This window comes from Hordeum vulgare, chromosome 6H, assembly GCF_904849725.1.
Source record: "Hordeum vulgare subsp. vulgare chromosome 6H, MorexV3_pseudomolecules_assembly, whole genome shotgun sequence".
Classification (NCBI taxonomy): Eukaryota; Viridiplantae; Streptophyta; class Magnoliopsida; order Poales; family Poaceae; genus Hordeum; species Hordeum vulgare.
In genome coordinates, this window is record NC_058523.1 from 368862187 (window position 1) to 368874786 (window position 12600).

The following is a 12600-nucleotide window of genomic DNA, read 5'->3' on the forward strand; positions in this document are numbered from 1 at the left end:
GAAGCTCAATATGCAACGAGTTGCATATTGACGAAACTCCACATTTGAATTATTTAGTTCACTCCCATTTAGGTACACGGCAATTTTAAAATGTTGTTAACATAGAAAGTGGTGAAGCATGTGACTCTACACAGTATTCTAGTCGTCTTACATTTATAGTTCATCTCCAACGGAGTTACGCCTAAGGGATACGAGCAACACAAGATCATATCACATGGATGCAACATGCATGCAAATGGAAGCCACAACAACGTTACGGTTCTGATAACTCGTCAAGATACCGATGCCAACAAGTTGTGAGCGTGTGCATGCCAAATAATGATGGGGAGATAGCGGTTACCAGGTTCCCATGTGCTGGAGGCATGAAAATGGGGTACGTGCAACTAACATGACATCTACGAAACGACCAACTCGCATCTCATACACCAATGCATGTCTAGGTTATTGATAAAATCGCAGGAGGAAAGAAAATAAACATAGGCCAAATTTGCAACATAGTGCAGCAGCAGGGTGAGTGCGTGTATGTGCCCAACAAAAGGAAAAAATATGACAAAAATTGGGATACGTGGGGATCTAACCGAGTACCTCCTGGTTATAGTGAAAAACACAAACCAGCTGGGCTACAATTGACAAGTGATATATGATGGGTTTGGCCCACTATGGCACATGCCTTTGAGCTGATCTAAAAAAAACTAACCCAGTACCTCCTGGTTATAGTGAAAAACACAAACCAGCTGGGCTACAATTAACAAGTGATATATGATGGGTTTGGCCCACTGTGGCACATGCCTTTGAGCTGATCTAAAAAAAATGAATCAAACAACAGAGTCACTCGCGAGCTAAAACAAAAGTTGGAGGTGCTAGGGATTGAACACACGACTTCATGAATCGAAACCAGAGCGCTAACCAGTTGGGCTGGCTACTAGTGTGCGAACAAACTGGGTCTCAATCTTAAGTGAACCGAGGTAAAAAGTTGATCCCTTGGTGTGGGAAAAAATATGTGTGAAAAATAATGCATCAGTGGGGACTTGAACCCACAACATCTTCTACACAAGATACCAATCCGACCAGCTAGAGTAGTGTGATGCGTTTGACCAAAACTACAGGAGCATCTTTTTGAACTAGGCCAAAGAACGCATCTTCTTCCTCGTGAATACAGGGATCTGGACGAAACAAATGGACCTTCACGGAGCCTAGGCGAGGGGGCGAGGCCAGTTTCGGGCGCGGCGTGGGTAGGGAGCTCCATTCTCGACGTCGAGGAGGCTCAGGGCGGCACGGACGCGGAGATCCATGGCAGCGGCTTTCATGGCGAGGATGAGCAGCACGTTTTTGAAACCTGCGGAAGAGAGAACAAAGCTGAGAGAAAGAGGGATCGAGGGAGGAAGGATACGAGAGGGAGCAGACAAGGGAATCATGGTGGAGGGGCTGGAAGGCCGCCAGACATGGTATGCAAGACACTTTATCTCCTACATGGTCTATCTACATTAAAATAAGACAGCACGTTAAGTTCCAACGCAATCGGAGAATATTTTACACACACTTTTGAAAACAATATTTTAGCAATGCCGCGGATACGTGCGCGTGTGGTTGGTCTCGAAACGGTCAACGACAAAAACGGAGAGAACCGGCAACTAATAACGGATGTAAGTTTTTGAAAACTGGCTGCAACAAAGTACTGATGCAATGCAGATGATGCGAGTGATGTGATGATGAATGTGACAAACAAATAAATTACACGACGATAATTAAATAAAAAGGGAATCTTGTGGAGCGTCTGTCTCGGGGTGTCACAATTCTGCTGCCACGTTGGCTTGAATTCAAACTAAGGTTGCTACGAGGTGCGAGCCTTCTGAACCATTTGCCCATACTTCTTAGATTCAAACTTGTGTTTGCGGTCTTCATAAGCTGACTTGTTATCATGAATGGGCTTGTGCTCCCTCTCAGTGATGAGAGCCTTGTTTACTAAATCTGGAAATCTAGAAAGTCTAGCATAGTTAGTGTGCATCGGAGGGTGTGGTTAAGTCCTCCAAGGAATTGTTCTATCTTCCTTTCTTCGGTGGCCACATCATGGAGGGAATAACGGGCTAGGTGGTTGAACTTGTTTAAATACTCACTTAGTGACATGTTCCCTTGGATAAGGGAAAGTAACTGACGTTGTTTGACTTTCATAATGCGTGCGGGAATGTGGTACTTACAGAACTTGTCCCTGAATTTGTCCCATGTGATCCCATTGTGTGTGGGCCACGTGACTTTCAAATTATCCCACCATATACCAGTTGGTCCTTCAAGATAGGGAGTAGCAACTCGAACCTTGTCGGCTTCTTCAGTACGAGAGATTTCTAGTTTCTTGTCAATGGTCCTCAGCCAATCGTCTGCTCTTATTGAATCAACAATTTGGCTGAAACTGGGAGGCTTGGTTCTTTGGAAATCTCATAGCTTGGAGTGATTACCTGTATGAGTGTGCTTCTGACCAACCATAGCCTGCAAACTTTTCAACAGTTCAAGCAAATCTTGGTTTCTTCCTTCCTCGAACATGTGCATAATCTATTTTGTAGTGGGTGGATGCGATGGAGCAGGTGGCGGTGGATATCGTTCTGGTGAATGTCCTGCTTGCCTGGTGGAGCGATGAACATGAGTATCGTCACCACCATGATTGCTTCTACCGTATCTTGTCATTCTATTTTTGTTTTCCAATATGAGGTATCAAGATGTGCAACATCCATAAATAGGGAAGAAAAGCAAGCGACGAGAATTCGACAAAAAGGTGAAAACGGAAAGCGAATAAAAGTTCCAACATAATTATACATAGACTCATACATGAAAGGAGAATATCATGGCAAGTACGGTTACACTGTTACAACCCAAATATTATGACAACCTCGACTACTCCTAAAGAAAGTCGCTGCCCTCATGATCTGCAGGTCCTGTTGGAGTCTCCTCAGTCTCGGACTCAGTCTCTAAGCAGACGACATGAACGGAAACCTCCGGATCAAAGGAAACGCGACGCCACTGCCTCGAGGGCTCTCAATCAGGCGCAATTTCTGAGTGAGACTGAAGAATAGGGGCTGTGGGGGTAAAAAAAAGCAAAGCCCACTCGACAAGAGACTCACGATGAGTCACTGTCGACGTGTCCGAGTTACTCTGACGGGGTAACCGCAGTGGGTGGAGGGGTGGAAACTGGGGTGGCGAATGGGGCAAAACAGAGTGAGGGAGGGGAGAAAGCGTATCTAGAAGCAGCCTGAGATGCACGAGTATGAGTCAGCTCCTGGGCCAGGTTGAAAATCAAAATATAACTAGCTATTATGTAAGGGGAAAGGTGGCTAGAAGAGCGGTCACCCAATGGATCAATGGAAGGGATTCTGATACGACCATCTTCGAACACGGATGGATGGAAATGGAAAGTTGGGTACGTCTACATCTGGACATCATTGTAGTGTAGGTCTATGAGAGCTTCAAATGCAACAAACTGAATTGCCTGATCAGGAGTCGACGCAAAACCACTCCTAGAAGAATGGGTGTAGGTGTCGGTCAAAGAACTGTTGTGCATAGTGACCTCCCCTTGGTAATCATAGACCTAGTCTGTCGTCGGGGTAGAGTCACCGCCACACGTTTCATATAAGGTGCGTAGAGGTGAGGGGTGCTAGGTCATACTGGTACGAGTACGACAATGCGGCCATCTACACTCACAACCATTACTCTGTTAGTGATAAGAATATTCTATATGCATGTAATGTAACAACAAAATGCATAAACACTCTTGCGACATGCAAGACTACTAACTACCATTTATCTAACATGTCGGGGTTCTAGGGCGTCCTACAGTCAACGCAAAGCTTAGAGCGGTCGGTTTATCTTGCATTGCGAGCCCATGGATCATGTCTTCTGGCAACACATAATAACTTGGCACATAAATACAACCGCTTTATTTATATTCTAGCGAGTACATTGGTTCAGGATTACATAAAGAGGTGAGACCCAGCAGCACACTCGGTGTGGCTATGCAATATGTATATTATTTAGTAGACACACATGTGGCCTCGATGATCACGAAATAACTACTTGGCAGCGTAAAGACGACGTAGCGGAACTCCACCTCACAGGGACACTGTTGGCACACGGCCTAGACTATGATGATGCAACTCGGACTCTAGGTAAGGCTTGTCCTGAAACTGGCATGACACATCAGATGAATACTTTGAATGTACTCGCAAGATCACAACAAACAATACAATAGTGACAATAATGATATGTCATTTAATCAGGTTATATGCAAGATGTGACAAACTACTCATGATGTGCAAGTGATATCCACTTAGGTTCTCTCTTACCAGTATGGTTACCGCGTAACCATATCCATCATCTTACCACATTAATCACCTCCGGGTCACAACAGAAATCACCTCATTGATGTCGACAAACCAGATACCATGTGCCAAGATTATATCATTAGTGTGCAAGTTAATTATTTTGGTTGATCCATGGTGTGACCTAGTATGAAGTATGTCCATGATCGAGGACGCCGCAATTGATAGATCATATACACACTCTACAAAGCTTAGCACATTGTACCCACACCACTGAACCCATGGCCTCGTGTAACCATTCGGGTGGAAAATGGTGTTCCGACAAAACCAATCTACTGCATGACACTCTCCCAGCCACTCCAACCAACTCCCCTTTGGGCTAAGTCACTGGTGGCCCCAGATGCCACTCTGGACATCACCCGGTCACCGTCATTACAAAACAAAACAGTCCCAAACATGGACAATGGTACCAAAACAACTATGGGCACAGAAAGCTATACCTGCCTACCGGGCCAGGGTAGCGCACACGCATAACCTTCCCTCGTTGGAGGCACTGGCGAGAGGCATGTTAGCATACCGAATAAGGGCCTTCCCATAAAGGCAAATTTGGTTGCAGTGGGAAGCTCGATTCAGTGGAACCATGACTCGATTAACAACATGTTCAAGTTGTATTTTTTTATTCTGAAATAAAAATTTATTTGAGTCATAGTATATCGTGAAAATGACATGAAATGTGTATGCATGAACTTGACCAAATGACATTGCTAACATAAGTAACATTACGATGAAACTACTATACTGCAGAAACTAACCAAGTAACCATCTTGCTTCTATCATACTAAACGGATTATCATGGAATTTTAGTTAACATAAGTGAGGCAATTCTTAATTGATCATATGTCATATATGAATTTAAGTTCAAGAAAAAATCATGGTCATTGCAAGTCATCCTTCAAAATGTGTGTGATGACTTGCCTTAGTTCAGAGTAGGGTCACAAAACTCCTGGTCCTCTTCAAAGAAAGTTGAACCTTCGGAAAATAATCAAAATACAAAAAGGAAAATGGCACATAAAGAATTTTAATGCACCAGAAAATATGTACGACAAGGAAAAAATCTCAAATTTCGCATGGTGACAAAGGAGCTTAATACAAAGCGGTTGCAAAAACAATAATCTCATTTGGACTTATGGTTTATGAATTAGAGCTTTTCAAAGCTGCAGTCAAAACATATGAATTAAACAGGAAATAGGAAATTCCACAGAGGGCCACGTCCAAGGCGTATCTTCAAAATGCGCCTCCACTTATATCGCTTTGGGAGAGAGAGGAAAGACTAGCAGATGGGGCCCTCCTGCTGGGTTTATAAGAGAGAGAGGGGGGACAGGGACGATGGCTCGGCCATCGATGATTCTCCGATGAGGGGGCACAGCTGCCGTCGGTGACGAGGGGAATGGACGCAGCTCCTCATGACGAGCTTCTACGCACCAGGAAGTCAAGCAGGGGCGGTCAGACGACATCACAATGATCTTCTCTACAGACGGTGGGCGCCAGAGCTCATCGGAGTTGGGGATTCCGACGAGGTTGAGGGGGTCCAGCAGCTCCAACACACTCCAGCGAAGGTCACGAGCGCTTGGGCGGTTGGAGAAGAGTGAAGGGCACCGAAGCAAGATATCAATGGGAGGGGATCCACGACCAACTCCAGTGATGATTCAGCGGATGGAGGCCAACCCGAGCTTGCCGCGGTGCTGCTCTAGATATTTGGAGGCTAGAGGAGGTGAGTGGGGTGGTTAAAATTGCTCGAGGGGGGTCCTATCTGTAGGGGAGGATAAGGCAGGGTTCTCGGCCGCCAACGACATTTTTGGAGCGACCAGAGGCGACGAGCGGGGCTCAGACGGATGAGATAGATGGCAAGTTTCTGGACAGAAACTGTAGCGGCTTACTGAGAAAAATCAAGAATGAGTTAGGAGGTGAAACTTTGAGGCCAAGGTTTGGGTTGGAAGGTAGCCATGCTAGAAACATTTCTTCTAAAATGGAGCAACCAAAAGTCCACTTCCTTCACAAAGCGACCCTTTTGTACAGAAAAGAAAATATTTTAATGAGCCAAAATTCTTCACATGACCATGGGACATATTTGCGTAAAAAGGTGATGTATTGCCAAAAGAATATCTCGGAATTTATTCATATTTTTCTGGGCAAGAAAAATGTGGGTTGCTTTGTAGCATAAGAGAGAAATACTCATTTTCAGTGAGAAAACAAATATTATGTTGAAAAGAAAAAAATTCAATTGCAATATCACGGGAGGGATGATGTATGAAGATGGTTTGAGGGGACTAGCTAGGAGTCACTTGGGTGAAAATCAAAAGAATGACCAAGTGGAAATCCCCATGAGTTGATTCAAAAAGTCATATTGAAATCAAATATTCTATAAAAATGAAATAAATAAAAAGGGCAAAAACGAGGGTGTGATGAGTTATCCAATTGGTTAGCTCTTGAGCAAGTGAGAGGACTTGGTGCATTGATGTTGTCGAGCATCGTATCGATTTGAACTTCATTAGCAACTTGTGGATGGGCAGGAGAAAGACTTTGACCCTGTTGTTGAGCATTGTCTTTATCATCAGCATTATATTCCGGAGCATGATTGTCTTCGTGATGGGTAGGTGGAGGAATTATAACTTCTTCAAGGTCAGGTTCTTTTGGTATGATCTCATCAGTGCCCATCATCCTAATAGCTTCTTCACGTGGAGGTTCATCTAGCATAGGAGGCAGGTGCTCTCTTTGCGAGTCATTAGTTTCATCAAACCGCACATCTAGTGACTCAAAAATTTTATTGTGAAAAATGTTGAATACTCTGGAGGTGTGTGAACCCTAAGCATGAAACCCTCATGTGCTTTCGGTGCAAATTTAGAAGTGTGGTGTGGATCCCTAATCCAACATATTGCCCCGAAGACTTTGAAGTAACTTACATTGGGTTATTACCAATAAACAAGTCATAATATGTTTTCTTTCAGAACTTGTGAAGATATACCTGGTTGATGATGTGGCACACACTATTAATGGCTTTAGGCCAGACATTTTGAGGTGTCTTGTATTCATCATGCATAGTACGAGCCATCTCTATGAGAGTCCTATTCTTGCATTCCATGACGCCATTCAGATGTGGTGTGTATGGAGCGGCGAACTCTGTGTGACACCAAGAGAACAAATATACGTGTGCAGACTAGTGTTCTTGAACTCTGTGCCACCACCAGTCCTGATATGCTTGATCTTGACGTTGTAGTTGGTCATGCACCTCTTTGCAAATCACCTGAATACATCCCGCACTTAAGTTTTGTATAGTAAAATGTGTGCCCATGTATATTGAGAATAATCATCAACTATCATGAAGCCATATAGATTTATAGTGGTAGAGAAAGTGGTGTAGTGAGTAGGGCCGAATAAGTCCATGTGGAGCAGGTCGATGGGACTTGAAATTGCCATGATTGTCTTCGAGGGGTGTTTGGACCTAGTCATCTTCCCATCTTCACATGCACCACATAGATGATCTTTATTGAACTTGACTCCCTTGACGCCAATGATTAGCTTCTTCTTGGTGAGAGTGTGCAAGTTTCTCATACCAGCATTTTCATGTCTTCTATGCCACAGCCAGCACTCTGAAGCTTTTGCTAGAAGACAAGTGGCAACCTATGGTCCTCCACAGATGTCTACCATGTACAAATCACCTCTTCAAAAACCTTCAAAGAATTTGGTTTTGTCAGAGGCCATTAGTACAACACATCGAAATTTTGCAAATATGATAAGCATGTCAAGATCGCAAAGCATTAATACAGACATTAAGTTCTAGCCAAGGGATTCAACCAACATGACATTATCCATGTTTCGACCCGTTGTGATAGCAACTCTACCTAGTCCCGCACTTTGCTGCTACTTTTGTTGGCAAATACGGTGTGATATTTTGTTGGAGGTCAAAGAGTTGACTCCATCAATAGGCTTCGATCACCAGACATGTGACTAGTACATCCACTATCCATGATCCATTCGGTTGGACCGGATTTTTCTTCTTGCATTTAGAATTAGTCTTGTTCAACAAGGCATTCAACAACATCATGCATTGACGAAGTTATTGCGGTGTAAGTAATAGTTGAACTGGGCGATATAAATGGTAACACCATTTTCATTAGAGTTCTTATGTCCAGGCAAGAATATTTCCGGGTCTCTAGAGATAGTATTCGAGATAAGCGTCATCCCTTCTAGACACCCGATGTTGCATGAAGATATTAGTTCTTCTTAACCACCCACATCTAGAGGTGTGGCTTAGAATCAATAAATCATAAAATAGCATGAGAGAATTTAGGCAATGTTTCCCTAATAGCACGTCTCACAGAAGAGTTAGAATAATCGAATCAATATGCAGAAAAGTTCTTGGTTGGATGAACATAGTGGTTCATTCCATAGTGCTCATATTCACGAGTCCTTTGAATCCTTCCCTGCGAAACATAGTGATTAGTACAATCAAGTGAAGACCTTTGTCTTCCCGATGCCTTCTTCTTGTGAGATGTCATCATGAAATTTACAAGCAGCTTCTCAAGAAGACACTTGGGAAGCCATGTCCGCTTCATGGGTGAATCATTCCTCGAGTTAGTGCCAATGAACCTAGCAAACACTTCACCATTATGACGTTTGAAAAGTTTGTAGTTGCAATAGAAAGATTCATCAGAAATGATAGGATTAGTACAGTTAAAGCCAGATAATGTGGATGGATCAACTGAGGGGTCGTTTGCAGCAACCCATGTGGTTTTGGGGTACTACTCAGGCTTCCATTAAGATCCATCAGCATTGATGTTTGTTTCGAAATCAATAGTCTCTTTCCTAGGGTTTTTGGTCAAGATTATCTTCTTGAGGACATCACCCAAAATCTGATGTCCCTTTAGACTTTTGTACATGCCTCTCTCAAGCAATGTCTTCAACATGTCATTGTCATCAGTGTGGTTTCGTGAGATGAGGGATTGGATACCACATATATAGTTGAAGATAATGAATTTTAAGAAGCATCTGAACATTAATCAGTAGAATCATTAGCTTCGCGAGCAATGCATTTTAAGCATGGAGCATTAAATTCATCTTGAGCAGTACAGATCTTTTCAGTTAGGAGTGAGTCATTTTCCTTCCGTAAGTTATCATGGGCCTCTCTCAACTTCTCACAATATTGCTTTCTTTGAAGATATTCATAAGAAATATTGTCATGATCAGTCGTGAGAGTATCATACATATTTTAGATATCCTCAAACCTTGAACGAAGACTATGCATATCTCCAGCCATAGTTTGGTTTAGACTGATCTCTTCACGCAACAGGTCATCGGTTTTCTGTGGAGACTTTTGCATTTTCTCCTGAGCATTTTGTTGTTTAGTGGCAATCTTGACAAGTTGAAAATAGCTAGGTTTCAAGTCATCATCAGATCCATCTTCACTATTGGAGTCATGGCGAGAAGATTTTGAGGATACCTTTGAGTCTTTTCTCCATGAAGCAGTAGTTTGGAGCATTGTCGTCGTCATTGGCTTCATTGTTGATGAGGGGGGCATTATCATCATGGTCAAAGATAGATGAATCGACGAATGCATAGGCCATAGCCAAACAAGAAACTTTAGGATTGGACTACTCATATTCCTCTTCAGCTTCAAATTCAGATTCGGTGTCCGAATCCATTTCCTTGCCAATGAAAGCATGAGCTTTTTTAGAGGAGCTCTTCTTATGCAACGAAGACTTGGATGAAGACTTGTGATGCTTTTTCTTATTTTTGTCATCAGAATCAAGGTCATTGCCCTTTTTCTTTGATTCCTTCTGCCATCGAGGATAATGAGCAATGAAGTGGCCTACTTTAGTGCATTTGTGACATGTTTGCTTCTTGTTGTCATGCGAAGATATTTCACAACATTTCTTGGGGTCACACCTTGAAGACTTTCCAAAGCGCTTTGACTTGGCAAACTTCTCCAACTTCCTTACGAGCAGAGCTAGTTCTTTGCCAATGTCTTCGGCCCCATTAGAAATGCATTCATATTCTTCTTCGGATGAGGACACAACCTTTGCCTTTAGAGAACTATAGTGACCATAACTGGAACCATAGATTACCTTCTTCTCAGCTTGTTGGAACTCATGAGTTTTCATCCCCTTGAGTATATCAGCTGGATCCAAATCGTTGAAGTTTTGGTGTTCTTGGATCACGAGAGCAAGAGTGTCAACGGAACTGCCAAGAGATCTCAATAGCTTCTTCACTACTTCATGTTCGGTGATATTAGTGATGTGGAGAGCATTCAACTCATTTGAGATATCAGTAAGTCGATCAAAGGTAAGCTGGACATTCTCATTATCGAGCCTATTGAAGCGATTGGACATGTTGCGGAGCACATCACCACGTGAGTATCTTTGAGATGATACACATTCATTGACTTTGGACACCCATTCCCAGATTTGCTTCGTCGTCTCAAGAGCACTCACACGGCCATACTGACATTTGGTCACATGACCACATATAATGTTCTTAGCAGTAGAGTCTAGTTGAGCGAATCTCGTCACATCATTAGCATACCAGATGTCATTGTCAATTGCCATACTGATGTTTTGTCAGATGACCAAATGTAAGGTGAACCAATCTTGGGAATTCCACCCATGACACCATACCAGATGTTATTCTCAATGGCTTCGATATGCATGGGCATCATGTTCTTCCAGTAGGGCTAGTCAGTGCCATCGAAGACATGGTACGCAGCGGATACCTTGATTATCCTTGAAGTCGACTTAGCTTAAACTCCAGGTGGTTAAACTGAAACACGGAACAAGTGAGTACCTTGCTCTACAACCGCTGATGGATTTGATTGTTGAGAAAATCAAGAGAACATCTGCTTACTAGAAGAGGTTGTGTGGTTATGCTCCTTACATCCACATGCTATTCAACTCTAACATTGGGAAGAGACAATATTTGCTTGATCGACCACACCTGCCCCTACAACCAGAACTTGAGTACAATGTCATGGTGATAGATCCAAGTCACCCAGTTCATCCACTACATAGGCATAGATTTAGGAAGAGGCCAGAGATGAAGCTGCTAGAGCCACTAGTGCTCAAATGCCAAAGATGAAGAGGGATCAAATGACATATCTCATTAGCACAATCCCACGAATAGAAAGGAACACGAGTGATATTCTGAAGAACCAGAAGAGCATTGAGAGGATAGTGGAAGCAAAGTTTCATGACCTTGATATCAAGATGACTGAGTTGACCACCACGGTCAACTAGTTGAAGCCGGAGGTAGATGCAGTTCCTATACCCAGCTCAGATGACGATGATGAGATCCACAAACTACTAGTCCACACTCAATTCAAGAATTTGGCTCGATCTTCTGCCATGCATGCCCAGGATGTGCGACCCTTAGTGTCTGCACCAGCTGCTACATCTTCTGTGCCTCTGTCGGCCCCTCCAGTGTCTACTCCACCACCTCAGAGGACTTTAGCAGAAGCATTCGCAAACACTGTGATAACCTACAAGTATATGGGATTGCGACAGTCTTCACGGGTAGTATTTCACCCTAATTTATTGATTCGACACAAGGAGAGCCAAAGAATATTTAGAGGCCTTGACAGTTGAGTTGTCAATTCAACCGCACCTAGGATATCTCTCTACATCAAAAGATTTAGTAACACGACAAATAATAGTGGTAGGAGTGATAGTGATATCAGAAATTTTTGTAATAGTAGTAACACTAGGAATTGTGTAACAGGTGTGACCGTAACATCAACAGTAGCAACTTAGCAAGATTCAATATTTGTAAAGCGTAGGAACATGGATCGGCGATGGAAACATATGGATGACATCAATCATGTAATAGTTACAAACTAGAGCGACACAGAACTAGCTCCAATTCATCAATGTAATATAGGAATGTATTCCGTATATGGTCATACATGCTTGCGATAAGAATTTGCATGACATCTTTTGTCCTACCCTCCAGTGGCAGCGGGGTCCTATTGGAAACTTAGGGATATTAAGGCCTCCTTTTAATAGATAACCGGAACAAAGCATTACCACATAGTGAATACATGAACTTCTCAGACTACGACAATCACCAGAAAGAATCACAACTATTATCACCTTGGGGGTATGAGGATCAAGATACGTAATTGGTAACTACAACTTGCAAGATACGATGCAATTCACTCTTATATTCATGAAAACATAATAGGTTTAGATCTCAAATATTGGCACTTGGGCCCTAGTGACAAGCATTAAGCATAGCAAAGTCATAGCAA